The sequence below is a fragment of the Gossypium raimondii genome, chromosome 1 (assembly GCF_025698545.1).
Source record: "Gossypium raimondii isolate GPD5lz chromosome 1, ASM2569854v1, whole genome shotgun sequence".
Taxonomy (NCBI): domain Eukaryota; kingdom Viridiplantae; phylum Streptophyta; class Magnoliopsida; order Malvales; family Malvaceae; genus Gossypium; species Gossypium raimondii.
Genome location: NC_068565.1, coordinates 24,694,997 through 24,721,393, shown reverse-complemented (window position 1 = coordinate 24,721,393; position 26,397 = coordinate 24,694,997). Strand labels below are relative to the sequence as shown.

General features: G+C 33.3%; 1 long non-coding RNA gene and 1 other non-coding gene across 2 annotated transcripts; both read right to left on the bottom strand.

The window, feature by feature from the left end:
* Positions 1-8,150: 8,150 nt before the first annotated feature.
* LOC128039685 (uncharacterized) lies at positions 8,151-10,585 on the bottom strand. The gene is made up of 3 exons (XR_008194153.1): positions 10,307-10,585; positions 9,755-9,839; positions 8,151-8,360 (listed from the first exon to the last, which is right to left on the bottom strand). It is a non-coding gene; the product is annotated as an uncharacterized LOC128039685 (long non-coding RNA).
* Positions 10,586-14,889: 4,304 nt separating this feature from the next.
* LOC128032747 (small nucleolar RNA R71) lies at positions 14,890-14,996 on the bottom strand. The gene has a single exon (XR_008189052.1). It is a non-coding gene; the product is annotated as a small nucleolar RNA R71 (small nucleolar RNA).
* Positions 14,997-26,397: the final 11,401 nt, after the last annotated feature.

Genomic DNA, 26,397 nt, shown 5'->3' with positions numbered 1-26,397 from the left:
TATTTGTTATCTTTGATCTATCTCTGTTAGTTTAAATTCTGAAATTTCGTTTTTGTCCTTTCCTTTTGGTTTGAGCTCTTTTGCTCCTAATTTAGGCTTTGATGCTGTAAAAACTGGATCGGATCTGAATTGAAGACATCGAGTCTTCTGAATCGGTTAAGATTCCATCAGCCTAATAGATTAAACCCGTAATTGGAAGTTTCACCATTTTGACTTTTAATTTGGGTTTTTTTCAGATATCAAATCCAACTATTTGTTTAAGCAAACAAAATAATATTTGACAATATATTTGTAAAATCCAAAATTTATTCTACTTTCTTTATAAGCAAAGAAAGGGGCATGAACAGGATTTGATAACAGACCTAATTTTACTAAAAAGCTAATTAATTGTTTTAGCCTCTCAAAATTAAATAATAATAATTTGCCACCCAATCTCTTTGTATACATGTCATATTTATATCATTATATTTTTCATAGTTTATTTTAGTGATTAAATTTAAAGAACTAACTATTTGTTTTTGTGGTACTTGCGCGGTGCTTTAATTCATAACATAATTTAGATAATTTATTATAATGGTTCATTTAAAAATACTAAGTGTTTGTGTCATGTTTTATTTTAATTTTTGCGTAAAGTATTAACAAATTTATGTAATTTTAAAGCATCACTAATTTATTTTATCTAGATTTTGATATGTTTGTGTAATTGAGTTGTGCTCCTTTTGCTTTCATAATATGACATGTTTTACTCTCTTTTTTTCTACTTTTTCTGTCTTCGTTCTATAATTTGTATATATATATATATATATATATATATTAATATTAATTAAATTTTAATTCTAAACTTATTTAAAATTGAATTATTATACCTGACATACATAAATATTAAAAAATTGAAACGCTCTCTTTCCTTACTTGGCTTACCATGCTAAGGTTTGGCTTTTTATTTTTACTATATTTTTCTAATCATATTTGATATAGTGTTAAATTTTATGTATTTAGAGTATATTTTACCTACTTATTATTTGTTTTATGTTAATTTTGAGATTTTTATCTTTGTTGGTTTTATTTTTTATTTTATAAAGTGATTCAGTTTAGTTTAGAGTATAATTTGTTTGTTCACATTGTATGAAAAAACATTCATTTTCATGTTCTCATTATTTTTAGCGTACAATATTTTCACCTTAACAATTCGTTTTACATAGACCTTGGCACTCATTTAGATTCTTTGTAACAAGTCGTGTTATGATTATTATAAATATTTTTTTCCCTCACGTTTCACTTTATTGCATAATTTGTATCAATTTGTCTTGGTAATTCAATTTTAACTCTTCGTGTTGTTTGGGTTGCTAGTCTTGAAAGTCAGCGATTGTGATGCATTTTATTTTATCTATTTGATTCACATTTTATTTTGATTTTCGAGCTTGGAATTGGTTACGGTTGTGCTTGGTTTTGTCTTAAACCTTGACACTTTATTAAATGCACTTAGCTGGATGATATATATATATATATATATATATTTATAAATTCTTTGAGATTTTTTTTAATAAAATATTATCAGTAATAAGAACCATAAATAATAATAATACAAAGACATGACATACAATACAAGTTGATGCACAAATGTCATGTCTATATAATAATCTTGAAAGACAAGAAAATTAAATTGACAGTAACCGCAACATTGAAAGAATTCAAAAACAAATCAGAGAAGCATCACCTTGACCAAACCGCTTTAAATTGCATTCTAGCTTCGCCATCATCAGACCAACTTAGCGATAAACTTCGGTTAACTAACAAACCATTGCCAAGAGCTCCAAGAGACCTACCACATCAGTATTGCATAAAAGGCCAAGTCTCAGATGGTTTGTCCTCATCATTATCTAGGATTCCAATTTACAAACACCATCCTTGTGCTCTATCATGATAAGGCCCTCCAAGAATGATTTTCAATAGATTCGACGAGATCCTTAATTTAGAAAATATCATATATATATGCCAAAATAAATTAGAAACTAGAAACTAAAACTAAAACCACCACTGGTTTTAGAAAAAAAAATAGTAGACAAAACAAAAATCACGAAAGTTTGGACGAAAATCATGATAATGTGAATTGAAACTTAAAAAAAATAGAGAACACTATAGAAGAAATCACGACCTAACAACTAGCCTGAAGGTCGGCATTGCCATAGACAAAGCTAAGATTTGGTTTGAAGTTGAGTAGCTAGTGTTTTTCCTAAAAAGAAAAATTTAAGGGGAGTTGTAAGTATGGTACTTGATGATGCATTTCTTAGGGGGAGTAATACTCTATTTCTCTTTATTTATTGACTTTGTATGGGCTTTTTAAGTTATCATATGTTGTAGGGTTTTGTAAAAATGCCATAAAGAGAGATTTTTAAAAACATTGACTGTTGAAATTCATTGTTGGACATTCTTTCATAGCATCAATCACAACATCGCTTATGAAAGTCAAAGTGAATTGATAAGTTGGCAATTTTGACTTGTATATGATTTCAGTATTTTACTAATGTCTTAATTAGGCAGAAAATATAGGACATTTTATTTACAAACGGAACTATATATAAGATGGATTAAACTTTGGAGGCAACTTTGAAAGGAATGAAAGAGTTCAAAATTGCTTAAACTTTATCTTGTGGATTTAAGAGACTTGAAATTGATCAGATTTTATCTAAATGAGAATGCACTTCAAAATTAAAGAGATAATATTTAGGGATGTTTTAATTTGAATTTGAAATTTGAAATGAGATTGAAGTTTTTAGAGGTTAGTTTTAGGTTGTTGTAATCGTACGCTTGTGTGCTTCTTGAAATATTTTGTTTGACTTTTTTTTATTTTGTACTTTGAAACTCTTTACTTAGGTATTTCTTGGAGGTTATTTGGTTTGAAAGATGAGGAGTTTGGGAGAGTGAATGTAACAATTGGAGACAACTTTGAGGTTTTAATTATCCATTAGTGCGAAGGTAGATTTAAACAATAATTCTATCGAGTTAAATTGTTGAGTGAATTCATTCTTTGAGCTAGGCTCTACAGATGTAGGATTGTTAGATCTGAACTACATTAGCAAACTTGGTATCTTGATCTTATTTCCTCTATTGGTTATCTTGCATTACTGGCTTACTTAATTTCTTATTATAACTACTAATTCAACAAAAATATTGTAACAAAGGCAAATCGAGTCATTTTCAAACTTGATCATATACTTATTACTTCCAAAGATCAACATATCATCTATACATAGACATACAATGACATATCCCTTATCAATGTTCTTTGCATAAACACACTTATCAACTTCAGTGATTTTAAAATATTTGATAGTATAACTTTATATAATTTTTCATGCCATTGTTTAAGAGCTTGTTTCAAGCCATATAATGACTTAACAATTTTACACAACTTATTTTTCTTTATTAAGGTCACCATTTAGGAAAGTTGTCTATGGATCCATTTGATGTATTTCTAACTTGTTAATAAATCTATTAATGTCAGCATTGTAATAACTCCATTTTCATCGGTGTTAGAAAAGTCGGTTTGAGACTAAATTCTCTAAGTCAAGCTTACCCGAGAATTTTATTCGAGGAGTTCACATGACATATATGAATTTATAGGATCAGATTTCATAGTGATTAAACTAGATAAGTTATTATTAATAGTACAAGGACTAAATTGTGAAGTAAACAAATAGAAGGAATTTAATTAAGGATTTAAGCAAACCCTTATGTGCCAATTATACCAAGGACTAAGGTGTAATAAAACCAAACTAAAAATCCATTAGTGTCCAAACATGATCTTAACCATGCATCTCCATTAATGTTGTTAAGCTTGCATGGTGGCCATTAGATAATGATTAATTAGCTTAATTATAATTTATTTACATGTATATATATTAACTAAGTGGGAGAGAGAAAAGAAAACATATCATCTTTATCTTCTTTATAATCGAACCAAAAGAAGGAAGAAAGAAAAAAATAGGTTTTACATTCCTCCATTGCCAACCATAATTTTTAAAGGTGAGTAAGCTTTCTTTTGTAAATTTTCATGGATTCTTGATCTATCAAGCTTTGTGTAGTCAGCCCATTAACAATTTTTTTTTTTGTGATTATGGAAGCTAGTTAAATTGCCATTGTTAAATACATAGGGAATTGAAGCTTGGTACCATGTAATGGTTGATAGTTAAGCTTATATTAAATGAAATACATGCTAGAAATGAAGTAGAAAATGTTGAGACAAGTTTTGATTTAATGGTTGTTAAGGAAACTATTATTGAGTTATTATGAACCTATATGTAAGAAATGAAAACATTGGGATTTATTGATATATAATGATAGTTTAAGGTCCCTAGAGTATAGTTACGAAGTTGGATTTTAATTTGATTGGAAAATTTTTGAGTTATATGAAAGTCGGACATCTGAGCACAAAGAAGTTGTCACACCCTAGATCTGGCGGACTCGATTTGAAGGCGTGTAAGTGTGAAATTATCTATTTGGCGTAGTGTAGTCTGCCCATTTATAGTCATTTGATGAAAATGATTTCGCATAAGGTAACCGCCGCATAAGAAATCAAAGATTATATCTTAGGTTATTCTACTATTTAAGAAAGTATGTTATAAGCAAAGAGTAAGTCTGGTAAGGGATACTGCCAAATGCATAGTATGCCTAGCTTATCTCAAGCCTGTGCTAATTTGGTTTCGTAATGTGAATCGATTAAGAGTCAACTAAATTGATTGGTCAAATAATATTTGAACAGGATATTCATTTATATTTCTCTCGAACTATGTATTCCATTTATTAGGACAAGTTCTGGAAACCATTGACACTTGTCAAGTTCCACTAAGAGAACTGGACATATATATGCATGGTGAGAAAGGTTGGTTGGGGGAGGGCTCTTCTTCCTACAATTTTTTTCTCTGGTTTTTAATCTTTATTAAGTTCGAAGCTAAGATTTTTTAATTGATTAGGGGAAGATCTACTTCTTGTTGTTACTGTTAGGTCAAGATGGATGTCCAAGTCTGGAGCTTTGAGCTACAGTTTAGACGAGTACCAAGTGAGTCTCTATTATGACTACTTGCATGTGAATTGTTCAAGTAGATTTATATAACTGATGATGATATCTCATATAAATGGCAAAAATAGAAGGAAAAATAAAGATGCTACATGTGTAATGATGATATGTATGAAATATTCACTGAATATGAAGTTGAGTGGTAAGTATGTAGGTAAAGTATGATATGGAAATGAATGAATCAATCAGAAGTGTGAAAAAATCTAGACAAGTGAATTTTGAGTAAAATGTCCCTTGTGGTGACTCTGGTAGAGCAGTTATATTGCTTACTAGACTAACAGATCATAATAGGAAAATAAATGAAAGACCATGCGGTTGATACCTATGGCAATGTATGATATGAAAACACTCATGGTGATGCTTCCAGTAAGATGAAGGCTAGACTAGCATATCACGGCATGAAAATGTGTAAGTCCATGTGGTTGAGACCCATGGAAAGATATGAATGTAGGAATATTTATGGTGATGCCTTTGGTAATATGTAAATCAGAATGGTAGATAACGACATGAAAATATGTATTAGCCTATGAGGGAGAAACCCATGACACCTTCTGTGATAGTTTGTCAAGACAGTAAACATGTGATTATGCATGTTGCCTATGTGGCGTGATCTACTAAGCCCTTATGGCATATTTTGTATGACCTTGGTGGCAAACCCGGTATTATCTCATTGGCGTACTTGGTGTTTTCTTTATGGAAGAATTTAGTTATCTGCCATTGTAGTAAGTTCTGGATGAGTTATGCGAATTCTCTAATAGATAAATCTATGATAAAGATATGATACGTCTAAAATTAATTTGGTTTGATTACTTCTGTGAGGTAATTGAACAAGTTTTAAGGAAAGTTCTTGAAAGAAAGTATGTATCTATATTGTTAATGAGGGTATCCGCCATAGTAATTTACCAGTTTAGAAAATGGGTGTATTCGTAGATATGAAAGAGATAAATATTTTTTTGGTTTGAGTTCGCCCGTGATAAATAGAGTTGAAATCTATGTCATCCGGTATCTGCCATATCTGAATAGCATATTGTCTCGTTTTGGAATCATATGAAATCTGAATTGTTTGTCATCTTGGGTTTTGTAACAAAGATGTGTAGAATTCTTCTAAATGATCTGGACATTTCATTATTAGTATCAGCATGTGTTGGGTTGGACTAAGTTATGATTTGTTTAGTAGTTTGATATTATTGAACTCAGCTTGAGAATCCTTCAAACATGAATCTATATAGTAAGTATCCGCTTGTGAATAGTATCCATGAACTATTCTGGGAAAATGTTAAGTGTTGGTTTGAAGAGAAAAACCGTATGAAGTGAACTTTGTAGAAGTAATCCTTCAAGAAGTATCATTGGGGTTATACAAAGAAAATGATAGTGGAAAATTGTCCAGTAAGATCTGAAATTCACCAAGTAGTGAAATGGAAGTTGATACGTTAAGTATGATTGTTGGCGTAAGTAAAGGCACACAGATGATGTTATAACAGTATCTGCCAATGTTTATGTATTAAAGCTTACTAAATTCGTATAACTTGCAAGTGTTATGTTTATGTTTTAGGTATTGTTGTAAAAGTGAATGCACCAGGAAGGATGACACTAGGATTACACTAAGGAAGTGGCCAATCAGGATAATATGCATACAGTGGACTATTTGGAAAAGTTGTGTATAGTAGGATTACGCCTTTAAGAGTCCGTCTTTAGAAATCTTTTGTGTTGTAATAAGTTATGACAAGTCTGATGTATTATTTTATACTTAAATACTTTACTTTGATTCTTCAATAATGAGACCTTAAATAAAATAATAACAAATATGTTTTAAGTCCAGAATAAGTGTCGAATGATTTGAATTTTTTTCTAAGTATTATGTGAAGTAACACTTAAGATCTGGACTCGGTGAATCGGGTCGGGTTGAGGGCGTTACAGAAGTTAAGTTAAGAAAATATGTTCATGCTTTGTTTTAATCAAATTTTGTATCTAATTACGTTTTTAACTTCATTTCATTATTTGAATTTACTGAACGTAGTTAAGGACGAAGCCAAAACATCAAGGGTTAAAGGGGAAAATAGGCCATGGATAGCGAATTTAGTTTGTTCAAACATGATTTGTTTTTCTTACATAAATTTATTAATATTGAATGCTAAATTAAATAAAATGTATTGGAATAGTCTGAGTTGCTTTGGCAACATAATGTGACATCATGCATTTGGATTCAACGATCGCTTCGAGTGTGGAGGTGCTACATTTAGTGGTATCAAAGTTAGAGTTTAGCCAATTCTTGGACTAAACCGAGCATTGTATTGAGTCTAGAGGTACATGCCAGGTTTAATGTCGAGTTTGAGTTGAGATTTGGAGGCCAAGTTAATTGTTAATTGTTTATATGGATTGAAATGATGGAATAGGAATCTTTGTGATTAGTCCTTTGAGGATGAGATATGATTAATGATAAGATTCGTAAGAAACTATTCCTTAAAGCCATATGAAATTATGATATTAAGAGCCTTTGAGGTGACACAATCTTGGGAGAGGAAAGTGTTAATGAACTCCTAACGATTTGGTATTGAATTTTCTATGATTTTTTGTATGAGACACATTGAACCTCTAAGAAAATTCGTTTGTAACCACGCAAACATGGCAACAATGATTATGTACCTGAGGTGATTACTATGGAAGGATAATGTAAAAGTGTAGATAATTGATGATGGAAGTTCAAGATTATAGAACGGGATCAGGGGATTACATTATCCAACATCTCATTATAGTAAATCATATGATTCAAGAAGTTGTTTGGAAGGGATACGAGTTAATCTGAGATGATAAGGTACAATACCTCACCCTAAGAAATACCTTGGCAGATGTCAAACAATGGATGCTTTTGGATAAGATTTGGGAAAAGATGAAGTCACCAACGTATAAGAACTTTGTGACACCTCACACCTTGTAACACCCCTTACCCGTATTCCTTACCGGAACAGAGTATGAGGTATTACTAAATTTTTAAAAATTTTCGACAGCATTCCGACTTATTTTTGCTTAAACCTCCTGCAAATTTAGAACACATTCCAATATACCAACCAATTTCATTTGTATAAACACACATATAGTTTAACTATTAATAAACACTACATTTAAAAGGGAACCATAACATATATTTACATGATGATCCCACATTACATAAAGTGTCTATACATGCCATAAAATTTCGGAACACTAGTAGTAAAATACCCCAAATGTGAAGGATAGTGTAGATGATTGTCTGACTTCGTTCCAATTTCCGAGTTGTTGGAAGTCACTATAACCAAGAGAAAAATAAAATCGAGTAAGCATATAGCTTAGTAAGTAAACACATGATAAATAAGTAATTACTCCCATAACTACACCAAAATATAAACTTATTCATGAATAACTTTATTGTTTAGGCAATTTCCAGCAAGCTGTTTTTCTGCGTCATAGTCGCTAATTTATTTTTATCTGGAGCTACAGGGCTCCAAATTGAGTTCTGTAAATTTTCCATGAAACTAGACTCATATATAATTTCACCATAAAAATTTCAGAATTTTTAACCTAGCCAATTAGTACAGTTTATTCATTAAACCTTCCCCTGTTTCACTGCCCAACGGTTCTGACCCTTCCTCACTAAAATTTACTTAACTCTCTGTACAAAATTTGAAAAATGGTTTCGCTTGTTTCTAATAAAATAGACTCAATAAGGATTCCAGGGATATAAATTTCATGCCATAATTATTTTTTAAAATTTTGGTAATTTTCAAAGTTAGAACAGGGATCTCGAAATCAATCCAGCCCTGTTTCAGTAAAATTCAGATATCTCCAAAAATACAACTCCTTTGCTTATTCTATTTCTTTCATATGAGAATAGATACATTCAACTTCAATTTCATATATTATTCAGCTTCCCATTCATTTTCCACCATTTATGGTGATTTTTCAAAGTTACCCAATTGCTGTTGTTCAACACAGTTTATAATTAAATCGTTCCTTTTGCGTTTTGATATTTTCTCCCATCTCATACATGGGTCGATTTAGTATTCAACTCAATATTTACCCCATAAAATTTTCCACCATATGGCAATATTCATCTTCCACACTTTTCGTTGAACACTCGGAATGTTAGCCGTTATTGGTGGATCCCACTTAGCACCACCATTGAATCGGGAATCAAGACTTAGCAACCCCTGGGGAATCAGACATAGCAACCCCTTTTATTTCAAAGATATGGTGGATATCGCACTTAGCACCACCAATGAATCGGGGAATCAGCACTTAGCAACCCCTCGGGGGAATCAGCACATAGCAACCCCCTTTTCATTTCAAAGATATGGTGGATATCGCACTTAGCACCACCAATGAAATCGGGGAATCAGCACTTAGCAACCCCTCGGGGGAATCAGCACATAGCAACCCCCTTTCACATTTCAAAGATATGGTGGATCACGCACATAGCACCACCCATAAATCGGGGAATCAACACACAGCAACCCCTTTTATATACAACATACTACGGCTTATTAAGTGTTCAACCCATAACCCATATATTGCAACCCTTTATCACCTTTCCGATTTAACAACATTTTTAGGATATTGCCAAACATTTATTTTAATTCCAAATAAATCTCAACATATATCAAATAATATCAAAATAATACATTAAGTCACGTGTTTACTTACCTCGGTGCAAAATATCGTAATTTTGCACTTTACTCCACTATCTTTCCTTTTCCCCGTTTGATATACTCTTCACGTCTTTCTTGATCTATAATAGCAAATTTAACTCGTTTAATATTCACATTTATTAAAATAATCCACCACCCAACTTTTTGAAAATTACAATTTTGCCCCCAAACTTTTGCATAATTACACTTTTGTCCCCAAGCTCGGAAATTAAACTTCATCACTTATTCTTAAGTTTTATAACATGCTGAACATTTTTCCCTTCTATGGCAACATCAAATTCCCACTCCAACACATACTTTTGAATATTAATTATTTTTACCGATTATGTCTATTTACGTTTTAAGCTTAAAATTGCTTAGCAAAAGTTGTTTAACAAAATCTCTAGCTTCATATTCCACCATAAAACAGCAAAATAAACACATTTCACCTATGGATATTTTTCCAAATATGAACCCTAACACGAATTAATGGTAGAATAAGCTAAACCAAGTTACCGGGACTCCAAAAATACGAAGAACATTAAAAACGGGGCTTAGAATCACTTACTATGGAGCTTGAAAGCTTAAAAACCCTAAATATGGCTTCCCCCTTGCTGATTTCGTTCACCATGAAGAAGATGAGCATATTTTGCCATCTTTTTCCCATTTAATTCTATTTAATAACCAAATGACTAAAATGCCCCCATTTAAAAAAAATCTATTTCACCCATTTCTTATGTCTATTTTTGTCCATCAACTAACTAATGGTCTAATTACCACATAAAGACCTCCAATTTAAAATTTCATAACAATTAGACACCTCTAAGATGTAGAACTCAACTTTTGCACTATTTACAATTTAGTCCTTTTGACTAAATTGAGTGCCCAAACGTCGAAATTTTCGAACGAAATTTTTACGAAAATTTTCCGTGAAATTGTAGACCATAAAAATATAATAATAACCATATTTTCCCTCGTCGAATTTGTGGTCCCGAAACCACTATTCCGACTAGGCCCAGAATCGGATTGTTACACACCTGACACGATTGTAGGGTCCGAATGTGAGACACCACATTTGTTGTTGGGGCAACTTGGATTGACTTATACTCAAATCCAACACGGATATCAAATAAAAAACCATCCATAAAAACACATTTACATTGATTAAAATCATTGTTAAGTTATTGAAAAAATGATAATAACATTTCAAAATAGTTCCTAGGTGTTCGGAGGTGATCGAGACCAAGTACGAGTTTTTGGGGGTTGAAAGAACTCAAAGTAGGGAAGAAATACTATTCTGACCCACTTGTATCAGTACAACCATATACTTATAATGATACAAGTCACTAATACTGTACACTTTTTTTATTTACTTACTTTGCTTGGTCTCAAAATCACCCAAAAAGTCACCTATTTTAAGCCTAAACATTATCAAAACAAATCTATGACTTCTGGAATTCAAAATTCATATTATAAACACCATTCATTCTCACCTAAGCGCATTTAAACATTATGGGTACTAACATGATCATAGTTGCCAAACTTAAACATCAAAATTAGCTTACTTGACATGAAAACAACACATAATTCATTCTATAAACATCATATAATGATCATGGTATACTAACACAACCACATATTCATACCATATTCACACATATATACATACTTAACTTAGGTTACAATATCTTCAAAGACACTTATCCAAAACTAACAAAATGGACTCCAACAACTACCATTATCACTAGGTACATGCCAACTCAAGTTAATATTCAAAAGATTAAGCAAACACTACTGAGCTGATATGTGAGTCTTGGATTCCATCGATCTACTCAAGTCCACGAGAACCATTTCTTGTGTATGGAAACTAACAAATCCTCATGCTAAGCAAAGAAGCTCAATGGTGCAAACATAATTTGATGACAATACATATACCAATTAAGTAAATAAACATGTTATTAATAAATATTACTATTTCACAATATTATTTTTTACTACTTTCTCATATTTATCATAATCCAACTTATGCCTCGTATAATAACATATGAATATGCCCTCGGGGCCTCTAGTTGACAATCTTGCATGGTCTTTCACATGTTATTCAAGTTTCACAACCGATATCATATATCAAATAGTCTGGTTTCCATTTTCATAGTTATATCACATCTCCTTTTTTATATTTTATAACATGACATAATTGAATTACCACCCCTATTAATCAGATATGGACTCAAGATGAGATACGTGAATTAATCCACCAAAACACCTGAAATGCACCTAATGTTTATTGGTAGGGTCTCACAGACACCTAGTGCTTTGGAGAACTACTGAAGTAATATGCATCCGATGCTAAAGTCTATATGCACCAAGTGCTCGTCGATATATACCAAAGCAATATGTGTCCAACACTCATCGATTTATAACCAAATTAATATACATTTAATGCTAAAGTATCTCTGTACAACGAATTTTGTGGCATGTCAACTATAACCGCAGCTTTATCCGAGACCGTATAATAAGGCATACATAAAACCAATATATATGCTTACACATATCATTTAACTATTTATTCCCAATTTCATATAGTATTCATTTCATTTATCTATTTCTCATATTTTTACATCATATCACAACATTAATTCATACACATACATATTCACAACATTTCAACAAACCATCAAGTCATAAGGTGTACTTACAAATCATCAAACAAAAAACTATTGTTACCTTATTTAATTTACTACTTAATAGGCTATGAATTGAAATAAATTCATGAAAGCACAAACTGAAATGGGGCTACTCGTCTTTCACTTTTTCTTTTCCTTTTGCCTTTGAAGTTCCATCGTTGACTTTAGCTATGTTCGATTATTTGATTATGAAAAAGGTATTAGTTCACATTCAATAATTGTTGGATCTGATGTCCTAAGTGTACTAGATTCGTTTGTACACTTGTAATATTTCTAAACAGATTGGTGATAACTCTTGAAAAGAGTTATACTTCAAGTCTCTAGATTGAATTAATTGTTTGTAATTAAGTAAATATGTTTGCATTTTTAGAGCATTGCATAACAAAGCTTGGATTGTGATATAAATGTTATTATTTGTTCCTTCTATTATTTGGGAAGAAAGGTGTTGGTTGTGGTTAGCAACAGGTGTAGAATGAAGAAGAGAAGAGAAGAGAAAAGAAAAAAGAGTAGGAAAAGGAAGGAAGTGAAATATTGCCATGACAAAATATTGGTTAGATTGCCAACAAGAGTACCATGACAATTTCAGAAAGATGATGCAACACTCAGTCCACGTCACTTTCAGCTAGCTATACTTGTACCAAATAAACCACCCTGAAAATGAGGAAGCAAAAGGTGTGTGTTGAGAGGGAGGGACCAAACCTATAAACAAGGAAAGAGAAAAGAGAAAAGAGAAAAAGAAGAATACGGGGGAGGGGAGAGAGAAAAATAATTAGAAAATAGTTTTTTTCTCTGCATCAGGTTCTCATGAAAAATCTCAGAGAAAGAAAAGAGAGGGTAGCAGCTTAGAGAGTAGAAGAATTACAGACGTAAGGAAAGGGAAGAGAAATCTGCCCTGGGTTTTGCATCAAATCTCATTATTAGAGTGAAAGTTGGAGTAGCAAAGGCTTACTGCAGTTCTGCCTTTATTTTCTAATTTGAACTTTGTGATTCGTGAACTTAAACAATGATGTTGAATGGTTTTGTTATGGATTTGAATGTTCAACCCATGAGCTAAATCTCATTGGGTTAGAATTATTTGGGTGAATTTTTATTATCTTTAATGCCTATGGTGTGATTTTAAGTAGAATACTGTTTTATTCAATTTGTGATTATTTTAAATGCATGCATGCAAGCTTTAGACATAGTTGACTGTATGGTATGTTATTAGATCTAATTTAATTCTGGAAAGATTAAATAGTTTGGATTATAATCGGTTGATACAGGCAAATACTTGAAAGAATATTTGCAGCACTCTAATTGTAGAAGTTGTGATTTGTACAAGCAAAGGAAGAAAAATCTGGATGTCATTCTTGAGTTCTGTAGACATACAAAAAATCAGAATGATAGCTCAAAGTCTGGCTTTTAGAAGAAGCAGACTACAGTAGTGAGTCCCTGAGCAGTAGAATGGTTAATATTTTGCCATGGTGTTATACTGATATAACAATAAGCCTAAGTAATTCCAACCTTTATATTCAACAGTACAAACTCTTTCCCAATTATTCTTTGAGAATTGTCACAACATTTTAATTGCCTTAACATATTGTCATTCATAATTGATTTTATTGATCCATTCATTAAATCTCTTTATCAATTTATCATTTGTTTCTTTTGCACAGTTTAATTAGTCAATTTCATAGTAATAGCATAACCAATTATTTTAATCAGTTTTGATTCCTGTGGAGATGATAGTCATCACTTGATTCGACATGTATACTTGTACATTCGCATTACACATTCACACGTGACAAGTTTTTGGCATCATTTCCGGGGATCGACAATTTTGGTGAAAATTTGGTGTGTTATTACCTTTTTAATTTTATTAGTTTAGCTTAGTTAGTTGTGATTTTTTTTTGTTTTTCAGGATTTTTGTTGGTGCATGAGTAAAGATGTTTCAACAATTGAAGATTATTCTTTTGATCTAGAAATTAAGAGAACCTTGAGAAGAAGAAGAAAAAAATTCCGTGAAACGGAAAGAATTAGAAATGATCAGGTTAGAGAAGAGCCATTACGTCAGGAAGGAAGGGATGCTGATATTCCTCGAATAATAGATGAAAAAAATAGACCCATTAGAGAACAAGTAGTGTCGATCTTAGATGATCTGAATCCATGAATTGTCAAGCCGCATATTTAGGCTCAACATTTTGAGTTAAAGCCGGCGATGTTTCAAATGTTACAAAATGTAGTGTAGTTTAGTGGATTGCCTACTAAGGATCCATGGTTGCACTTAAGACTCTTTTTAGAAGTCTATGATTTATTTATGTAGCATGGTGTTCCTAAAGATGCCCTAAAGCTGAAGTTATTCCCTTATTCATTGCAAGATCGTGCCATAGCATGGTTAAATGCATTGTCGTTAGGTGCGGTGGCATCTTGAAATGAACTTTGTTAGATGTTTCTATTGAGATATAATCCTCCGAACATGAATTCCAAACTGGGGAACGATATTATGTCCTTTTGGCAATTTGAGGATGAAACATTATATGAAGCATGGGAGTGATTCAAGGAGTTAACTAGAAAGTGCCCGATGCATGATTTTCAACATTGGACACAAATGGAAATGTTTTACAGTGGATTGAATACGCATACAAGGATGATGGTTGACACATCTATCAATGGGACTTTGCTCGATAAATCATATAATGAAGCATATGAAATTCTGAAGAGCATAGCAAACAACGGTTATCAATACCACACTACCAAAGTAGGGACTAGCAGAAGAGTTTCTGGGGAAATGGAACTTGATGCGATTGCTTCTCTAATAGCTCAGGTATCATCTTTAACGAATATGACTAAAACACTAAAAAGACCAGCTGCAGTGCAAAAAATTAAAGCAGTTGAGTTAGCATTTGTTTACTATGGAAATGATCATGTTTTTGATGAATGCCCGTCGAATCCAACCTCAGTTGGAGATGAAGCAACATGTTTTATTATATGAGAAATTTTAATCGCAACAACAACAACCCATATTCCAACACATATAATTTGGGGTGGAAGCAACATCCCAACTTCAGTCCAGGGGTGGGAAAATCTAGTAATGCTATTGACAAAATGTTGCGAGTGCACCACATAGATACAATTAACTCATTCCATGGAAAAATGTTCAGAAAAATTTAGCTTCGAGTTCTTCATCGATGGAAGATCTATTAAAGGAATACATGGCCAAGAATGATGCTATCATTCAAAGTCAAGCTGCTTCTTTAAGAGCTTTAGAGAATCAAGTAGGGAAAATTGCCAAAGCATTAAGCTCAAGAGTGCACGGAGCATTGCCAAGTGATACAAAAAATTCACGATCTTAAAAAAAGGAAAAATGTAAAGATATTATGGTCAGAAGTGGCACGTAACTATCAGGAGTGGTTAATGACACCACTATTGAAGAAAGTAGTTCAGATTTCACAAATAAGAAGAATTCAAAACTAGTAGTGGAGCAGGCTACAAAAGGAAATAGTAACCAGAAAAATGTTGCAGCAGATTCACCTTGTATTGTTAATAAAAATGCCACGACAAAACAACCTTAACAAATGGTAGGAAGGCCACCACCACCTTTTCCTCAGTGTTTCTAAAAATCTAAACAAGATTTTCAATTCAAGAAATTCTTGGATGTCCTGAAGCAATTACATATCAACATGCTATTGGTGGAAGCATTGAAACAAATGCCCAACTATGTGAAATTCATGAAGGATATCTTGTCAAAAAAGAGCATTTTAGGAGAGTTTGAAATTGTTGCTCTCACTAAAGGATGCACAGCAATGCTGAAAAACAAATTACCACCAAAGCTGAAAGATCCAAAGAGTTTTACTATACCTTGCTCTATAGGAAACCATTATGTTGGAAAAGCATTATGCGATTTAGGTGCGAGTATAAATCTAATGCCTATGTTTGTTTTCAGGAAGTTGAAAATAGGGAAGGTGAGACCTGCAACTGTCACTTTGCAATTAGCTGATTGTTCATATGCACATCCAGAAGGTAAAATAGAATATGTGTTGATAAGAGTTGACAAATTTATTTTTTCAGTAGTTTTTATTATTCCAGAATGTGACGCTGATAAAGAGGTACCAATCGTACTTGGGAGACCTTTTCTAAAAATTGGTAGAATATTAATTGATGTACAAAAAAGGTGAATTAACTATGAGAGTTAATGATCAGCGGATAACTTTTAATGTTTTCGATGCTATGAAGTGTGCAATACAGATGAAGAATGTCACGCTGCGGAGATTGTTGACACAATAGCTTAGGAAGAAATTGTAGAGTTTTATCACAATAATTATAATGATGATACAAATTCAACTGAGTTAATTGAAGCAGAAATGATTGAAGAGCTTGGTGAACTGATGGAAGTTAAGCAAACTGAGAATGGATCAATGAGAAGTTTCGAACCATTAAATTTATCGGACCATTTTTTTAAACTTCCTCAGCCATATATAGAAGATCCTCTTATATTGGAATTGAAGCCTTTGACAGCACATTTGAAGTATGCTTACTTCGGAGATAACAACACATTGCCAGTAATTATTTCTGTGGCATTGACATTAGATCAAGAAGCTCAAATATTGAAAGTCTATCGAGTAGTAGAGAAGACTGAATCCCATTATGAAGGAAGTTGTTAAAAATGAGATTATCAAATGGTTAGATGCTGGAATCATATACCCAATTTCATATAGTTCTTAGGTGAGCCCTGTTCAATGTGTATCTAAAAAAGGGGGTGTCACCTTGGTAAGCAATGATAACAACGAACTTATTCCTACTCGTACTGTTACGGGATGAAAGGTTTGTATGGACTATCGAAAACTCAAAAAAGCAACAAGGAAGGACCATTTTCCTCTGCCATTTATAGACCAGATGTTAGATAGATTACCAGGGAAAGCCTTATATTATTTTCTAGATGGTTATTCGGGGTATAACCAGATTGCCATAACTCCTATGATCAAGAGAAGACCATATTCACATGTCCTTATGAAACTTTTGTGTTCCAACGAATGCCGTTTCGATTATGCAATGCCCCTACAACATTTCAGCGTTGCATGATGGCAATATTTTTGGACATGGTGGAGAAATTTTTAGAAGTTTTTATGGATGACTTCTCGGTGTTTGGCGATACTTCTGAAGATTGTTTAAAAAATATGGAGTTAGTTCTTTGTTGGTGTGAAGAAACTAACCTTGTTCTCAATTGGGAGAAGTGCCACTTCATGGTCTGTGAAGGCATTGTTCTGAGACATAAAATTTCACAGCAAGGGGTTGCCATCGACGAAGCAAAAAATGAAGTTATTGAGAAATTTCCACCACCCTCCACAGTTAAAGGTATTCACAGTTTTCTTGGCCATGCAGGGTTCTATCAATGATTCATCAAAGATTTTTCAAAAATATTGAAACCCCTGTATATATTGTTAGAGCACAACAGATCTTTCAATTTCGATGAGCAGTGCTTAAAAGCATTTGAGGAGTTGAAAAAGCGGCTAGTCACAACACCAATAGTCAAAGCACCATATTGTACTTTACCTTTTGAAATTATATGTGATGCCAGTGATTTTTCCGCAGGGGTTGTGGAACGACGAAAATGTGCAAGTGTACACAATCACAACAAGTAAGAAAGTGACAAGTAAATGTCGAATTATCGTACCCATAGGAACTGTAAAAAGAATATTTATGAAATTAATGTTAAAACACTTTGGTGATGGAAAATATATTTAAAGGTTTAAAGATGATTAAAAACTAAGTAAAAAAATTAAAAATAAAAAGGCTCTAATGCACCATTTCAAAAAGGTTTAATCATGATGATATAATTGTGTTGGATTAATTACATTCCTTAAACTTAGAATTATTAAACTTATGTTTATAATGCTACGAACAAATTCACGGCAACTTGGTAATTTGCTAACTCATACATACTTATTAAATATCAATCTATTAAATTAATCAATCTCTTGAACATTTTCCAATGTCAATCCAAGTGATTAATCAATCTTCACAAGCATATAAAAGATCAAGTGAGGTAATGAGTATTTCTACCTTGAAACATTTTAATCACAATAATCTTGCAAGTTATGTAAGGCATATGTATCATAAAATACAATGCTAAATTAACTTCACTACCTTAGAAGAATAAACATGCACTCGATTAAGTATTGTGTTGATTAATTACAATTTCAATATGATTTAATAATTAATTCATTAGTTATCTAACAATTAATATTGCAAGAATAACTTAGGCATGATTTTAGTTAATCAAGCATCTTACCGAGGTCTATAACAACACAAATACAATCTCAATAATTTAAGTAGACAAAATATAATCAACCCAATACAGATTAAATTCATGCTAGATTGATTAAAATAACCATTTTAATGCATAAATATTCATAAACATGTTTGTCAAAACAACAACGAAATTTAAAGAGATAGGGAACAAGAAGCAAATCCGGTGTTTCTTCGTGGCTTGACTAATTTCTCCGTTCTTCGTTCTCCGTTGTCCTCGGCTATGAAGGTGACTTATGAACACTTTAATTGCTACTCAACAATGGCTGATGAGGACCTCTTTCCCAAGAGAAGAAATCGACAGTTGAACAAAAGGGAAAATGGGAAGGAAAAGTTGAGAGAAAGTGAGAGAGGAGAAGAGAAAATGAGAGTGTGAGGGATGAGTTGAATGATCAGCAAGGGGTGAATTTTATAGCTGATTGTTGCTGCTAAAAAAAAATTCCATCAGCCAAAGAGACCCCCCTTGGCCGGCCACACACATGGCAAAGTTGAGAGATTCAACTTTGCTAAAAATAGCTTGGGGCAAATCCATAAAGCCACATTTTTTTGAGGGGTTTGAATGCAAGGTTGAAAGTTCTTCAAGGGCTTCTTTGCAAGCTTATTTAGTCAGCTAGAATGCTGATGTGGGTCAGCATATGGACGATTCTGGGTAGCCCAATTGGTGGCTGGTTCGGTTCACTAGATTGGGTTCAACCAATGCGGTTCAACTAGACATTTTTTTTCTCAGAATTAATTAATAATAATTTATTTAGCCCAAATTAAGTTGGGAATAAATTAAAATTAATTATATTATGAATTAACACACCATTTTGGACCGTCTTGGTTGGAAATAAATTTTCCTCGATGCTTCAAATTGCTTTTCGGATTTATTCTCGAGTATTGTCTGCCAAGCCAATTTTCTCCTTTCGTGCGAATCTGTCGAAAATAGTCAAAATTAATCTAAATTAATTATAAAATTAATTAAAATTCATCATGTTCATATTTTTAACATAATTTTATTATTTTATAATATTTAATTATTTTTCGACAAGAATTTAACCGAAATAGCATGGTTTTAAGTTAAAAAGGGCATGTAAAAACACATAAATTTTCGTATTTCCACACTCCCAAACTTAATTCATTGCTCGTCCCGAGTAATGCACAAATTTGAAAAGAATTTTCTCGGAAACACTTTTTGAAAAACTCCTTCAGAACAACATTCTTCCGAAAATCATGAAATCAATATACTTATGCTTAAAAACAAGAATTTTGATAATTATGGTACTCAAGTATATATATCGTTCAAATTAATCTCAACAATTACTACAATAGCAAAATTACACTAAATGTTTCTTAATAAAAACATGTTAATCCCTACCAATTTGATTTTAATCCCTTATTCAATATTAAACTGCAATCATTAAGCTTAACTGATGTCTTCATATGTTGAATAGAGCAACTTCTTTCCACTAATGTAGGATACATTGGAACTTTGAATCAATAGGTCTTTAACAAGGTTGTAACATGGCTGGGCTTAGGGGTAGGTAAAAGATAGATAATTTTAGGTTTAAAAAAAACCATAGACTCAGCTTGTATCGGATCTTTCGAAATAATTACCTTCAATACATCAACTTTTCTTTCCTTTTCACATGCTCTTTAGTGCAATTTACTTCAAGTACATATGCTTCTTCTTTTTTTCGAGTATTTTACTACATGTACTAAAATTTTTAGAGCATTTCATACTTCTTTGCAACTCCCCCAAACTTATTTTCAAAGAATACTCTGAATAGTACTGAGTCTAGTGTTTGGGACATTTTTAAGATAATTAAGAAAAGTGATGGCTATCTTTGTAAGACTTCAAATAAAATTAGGCCATAAAGACTCAAAGTTGGGTTTCAAAGGATAAAAAATTCATCATGGTTGGCTTGAAAGGTTCAAATGGTCCAAAAAACAGTTGCCTAAATCAATTTCAATGTTCAATGCTTCCTAAGATTTTGCCTCAAGAAACTACTAAGTCAATTCTAAAGACTTAAACTTTCATGCATGCCTAACTTTCCTAAAGAACTAAAATTTTATGGTATGATTTGCATGCTTTATTAGAAATACATTTCATGTCATTATTAAGCTAACTTAATAATTTATTGAAATAATCAAACTTCATTCATACTTAAATTTAGCATACTTAACAAAATTCAAATTTATTGAACAAAAATATATCATATTCATAATTAAAAGAACAATTTTATTCTTAGTGGAAATAATTTCAATTTTCGGTCCCCTCAACTTAAAATGAACAATGTTCTCATTGTTTAAAGTGAATAGATACTATACACCAGGTAGGATTCCAGAAAAGAGGAGGTGAGTCAATTTGACTGCTTAAGTACCGAGCTCTTCCTAGATCCAATCCTAGACATGTATATACCTATTGCCACACTTTTGACTTTACTACTTGTCCATATTTACTTTTGATTCCCATCTCTTATTTTATTGTGCAGAAATAAAAAATTCCTAATTAATCCTAATTCTAAGCTAAGTTGATAAAAATTAATATATAAATTATAAATAATATAATTATATATTAAATTTTATCAAATTATTAATAATATTAAAGATATTTATTCTAGATGCTTTTTGAAAATATTCACGAAGAAAGGCACCTAGTTTTTTTATTATTTATGAAAAGAGCGACTAAATTTTAAGAATAATTCAATTTAGTCTCTAGACTTAATGAAAATTTAAAATTGAGTTGCAAATTAAAACTTGGATAAAAATTAACCCTTTTATTTGAAACTAAAAATTTATTTTTTCATTTAGGAGATAATTTCTTGGAAAATTATGTTAAAATAAATTCCCAGGAAAGATTGGAGGGGTCACAAACGGTCCCGCTTAAATTCCAATCTCCTAGACATAATTTATTTAGCCATACTTTACCCGAAAATATACCCTAAAGCATTTATTCAAAAAGAAAAATGAAAAATTAAGTATCCGATAAAATGAACGGGATAAAAGAAAAATGAAAAAATAAGTATCCGATAAAATGAACGGGATTTTATCTCGTTCAATTTTTTCTCCCCAGTAATGTTTCAGGCGCTGAGCATTAACTTGGAAATTACCTTCCTTACCTTGGGGTTCAACAACTCCATATGGATAGACTTGGTGAATCGTAAATGGACCAAACCAACGTGATTTTAGCTTACCTGGAAAGAACTTCAATCTGGAATTGAACAACAAGACTTGTTGACCTGCTTCAAATTCTCGAACTCGAATGTGGTTGTCATGCCATTTCTTGAGTCTTTCTTTAAGTAAGTTGGCATTTTCATATGATAACATTCGAAACTCTTCTAACTCATTGAGTTGGAATATCCATTTCTCTTTCGCGAGCTTATGATCCAAATTAAGCTGTTGAAGAGCCCAGTAAGCTTTGTGCTCTAACTCCAATGGTAGGTGGCAGGCTTTCCCAAAGACAAACCTATAGGGTTGCATCCCTAATCGTGTCTTGTATGCTGTTTTGTAAGCCTATAAAACATTATCTAATCTTGTGGACCAATCTCGTTGGTTCGGGCAGACTACCTTCTCAAGTATGCCTTTGATCTCATTATTTGCCAGTTCAGCTTGCCCGTTTGTCTGCGGATGGTAAGCTGTTGCAACCTTGTGTTTCACTCCGTGCTCGTCTAATAACCATTTTAACCACTTGTTCACAAAGTAGGACCATTCATCACTGATGATAGCTCTTGGGGTTCCAAATCGAAACTTTTTCACGATATGGCTCAACCTCTACCCACTTAGAGATATAGTCTACTGCTACTAGTATGTACTTGTGACCGCAAGAAGGAGGAAAAGGACCAACAAAGTCAATACCCCACACATCAAACAACTCTACCTCAATGATGTTTGTTCGAGGCATCTCATTTTTGTTGGTGACATTTCCAACCCTTTGACATTTCCAACCCTTGAATAATGTTGGCCAAAAGAATCCGACTTGTAATACTTTTACTGTTGTACGTGTACCTCCAAAGTGTCCCCCACTTGGATCTGAGTGACAGTGGTATAAAATCTTCATTTCATTTCATCTCCGATCATCCATGCATCTCTTTTTAAACACATATGGATTCTAGTACACTTTTGAAGAAACACTTTGTTATGGCATCAAACAACAAGCTAAATAGTTAACAATATTAGCAAACCAATGGGTATTATGGACATGATTTACCTTCAGGATATGTTCGTCTGGAAACGTCTCCTGAATTGGTATAAGAGGATAATTCCCTTCTTGTGGCTCCAATCTGGACAAGTGATCTACTACTTGATTTTCGACTCCCTTTCGATCTTGAATTTCTAGATCGAACTCTTGAAGTAGAAGTACCCGTCAGATTAGCCTCGACTTAGCGTCTTTCTTCACAAGTAAATACTTAATTGCCGAGTGGTCCGTATAGACAGTCACTTTGGTACTACTAGATAAGATAGAAACTTGTCAAAAGCAAACACAATAGCAAGTAACTCTTTTTCTGTTACCGTATAATTCAGTTGAGCTCTTGTTAGGTTTCGACTTACGTAGTAGATGGGATGAAAATTTTTTTTCCTTCACTGGCCCAAGATAGCTCCAATTGCGAAGTCACTTGCATCATACATCAATTTGAATGGAAAATCCCAGTCTGGTGTGACGATTATGGGTGCCGTGACTAATCGACTCTTCAAATCTTTGAAGGCTTTTAGGCAGTCCTCATCAAACTTGAATATAGAGTCCTTCTCCAATAATTTGCATAAGGGTTTAGCAAATTTGGAGAAGTCCTTGATAAATCTTTGATAAAAATTGGTGTGACCCAAAAAGCTCCTAACACCCTTTACAGATGTTGGAGGTGGGAGTTTCTCAATAACGTCTACCTTTGCTTTGTCTACCTCGATCCCATGTCTCGTTATCTAATGCCCTAGAACAACTCCTTCTTGTACCATAAAATGACACTTTTCCCAGTTGAGTACGAGATTCATTTCTTCGCATCGCCTTAGTACCTTAGTTAGATTGGCTAAGCAATCATCGTAAGTATCTCCGAATACTAAAAAATCATCCATAAAAACTTCCAAATATTTCTTAACCATGTCAGTAAAAATAGACATCATACATCTTTGAAATGTAGCAAGTGCATTACATAAACCAAATGACATGCGTCTAAATGCAAATGTACCGTACGGGCAGGTGAATGTCGTTTTGTGTTGATCTTTCTGTGCTACTGTAATCTGATTATACCCTGAGTATCCATTGAGAAAATAGTAGTAATCTCGTCTTGCGAGTCTATCCAGCATCTAGTCCAAGAATGGTAAAGGAAAGTGATCTTTCCTAGTCGTCTTGTTCAGCTTCCGATAATTGATGCAGATTCTCTATCCCGTAATCGTTCTAGTCGGTATCAACTCGTTGTTCTCATTTTCTACGACCGTAATACCTCCTTTTTTTGGCACGCACTAAATCGGGCTTACCCATGAACTGTCTGAGATGAGGCAGATGATACCCGTATCTAACCACTTGATGATCTCTTTTTTTACTACGTCATTCATGATGGGGTTCAGTCTTCATTGTCTATTGATTGTCCCTTTTTTGCCATCTTCTAGGATAATCTTGTGCATGCATATAGATGGACTAATACCGTAAATATCAACTATGGTCCATCCGATGGCCTTCTTGAATTGTTTCAGCACTAAGATAAGTTTCTCTTATTGCTTAGTGGTCAATTCTACTAAAACAATCACAGGCAGAGTAGAAGCGTTACCTAAATAAACGTATTTTAAATGAGAAGGTAATACCTTGAGTTCTAATTTAGGTGGCTCCTCGATCGACGCTTTTGGTTGGGAATAGTCCCTCTATTCTAACTCCAAAGATTCAAAATAAGATTGCAGATTAAGTCCCCTTTGATTAGCTTCTAGCAAAGTTAAGTACACATCTTCCTCTTCATCATTTGGAGGATCCGATGTCAAAATTCTTTCCAGTGGGTCCTCAACACAGTTGAGTTCTTTCTCCACTATTAAATCCTCTAAATCAAACACTGCGGAGCAATCATCTATTGTGTCAAGAAATCACATAGACTTGAAGACGTTAAATGTTACCTGATCATCCTAAACACGCATAGTGAGCTCGCCCTTCTGTACATCAATAAGGGTCCTTCCAGTTGCTAGGAACGGCCTTCCTAGGATGATTGGTATTTCTTTATCTGCTTCAAAATCTAGAATTACAGAGTCAACAGGAAAGATAAACTTATCTACACGTACCAATACATACTCGATTTTTCCTTTTGGATGTGCTAAGGATCGATCTGCTAGTTGAAGCGTAATTGTAGTTGGTCTAACTTCTCCTATCCCTAACTTTCTAAATATTGACATAGGCATCAAGTTGATACTTGCACCTAAGTCACATAATGCCTTACCATAATATGTTGCTCCAATGTTGCAAGATATGCTAAAACATCTAAGATCCTTCAATTTTGGGGGTTGTTTGTCTTGAAGATATGCACTGCATTCCTTCGTTAGAGCTACCGTCTCAAATTCTCCAAGTCTTCGTTTCTTTGACAAGATATCTTTCATGAACTTGACGTAGTTTGGAATTTTCTCAAGTGCTTCAAGCAACGGGATGTTGATGTGAAGTTGCTTGAGTACGTCAATGAAATTCTTGAATTGAATCTCCTACTTCTGTTTCTGAAGTCTTTGAGGGTAGGGTGCTGGTGGTTTCATTACTGGGACTGATTCTGGTTGATTCATCTTTGGCGGTAATTCTGCATCTAACGACATTGTTAGTTTATCAGAATTAGCTGGTCTTGAGGTTACTTTGTTGAGTTTTGCAGATTCTGGTTCTGGTGAAACTGGAATTTTAACACTTGGTTGAACTTCTTCTGAATCTTGAGTGTCAGCTGGCTCCTTTTCAACTTCGACAGTATTGGGCTCTACTGTCTTTTCGCTCCTCAATGTCAACGCTTTACAATGTTCCTTCCCCAAATTTCTTAGATTCTCCATGTCACTAGGTAGAGCACCTTGTGGTCGGTTCCTGAGTTCAGTAGCAAGCTGGTCCACTTGATTCTCCAAATTCCTTAGAGTGGCATCGTTTTTCGCCATGTATGCCTTTAATAGATTCTCTAAGCTATTAGATGGTTCCGCTTGGGTTGGTTTCTGAACTTGTTGGGGGAAACTAGGCGGCCGAGTTGGTCTAGGTTGGGCTTAAGTGTTACTGGTTCTAGCCCCTTAGTTACTCCAGGAAAAATTCAGGTGATTTCACCACAATGAGTTATAAAAGTTGGATTGCAGTCCTTACCTTTCTCGATTTTGGTTTTGGTTACCCATGTAAGATACAGATTCGGTGTTTGATGGACATTCTTCAAACAAATGTCCTTCCCTACAATACACACAAGCTATATTCTCAAATTGGTTAGGTGGTTGGGCTGCAAAACTTTTAGACCCATTAGTGGTAAGATTCTTAAGCATTGAGGATATTAAATATACCTGAGGTGCGAGTGAAGTGAGAGCGTCCACTTCATGTATTCCAGCAACTCGTCTTCTTGACGCTGCTTGATTGGTTGGCCATTGATAATTGTTACTGGCAATCTTCTCAATAATTTCGTAAGCCTCATTACAAGACTTAGAAAGGAGAGCACCATTAGCAGAGGCGTCCACTACCATCCTCGTATGAACGTTGAGACCATTATAGAATGTCTCAAGTTGAATGTAATGTGGG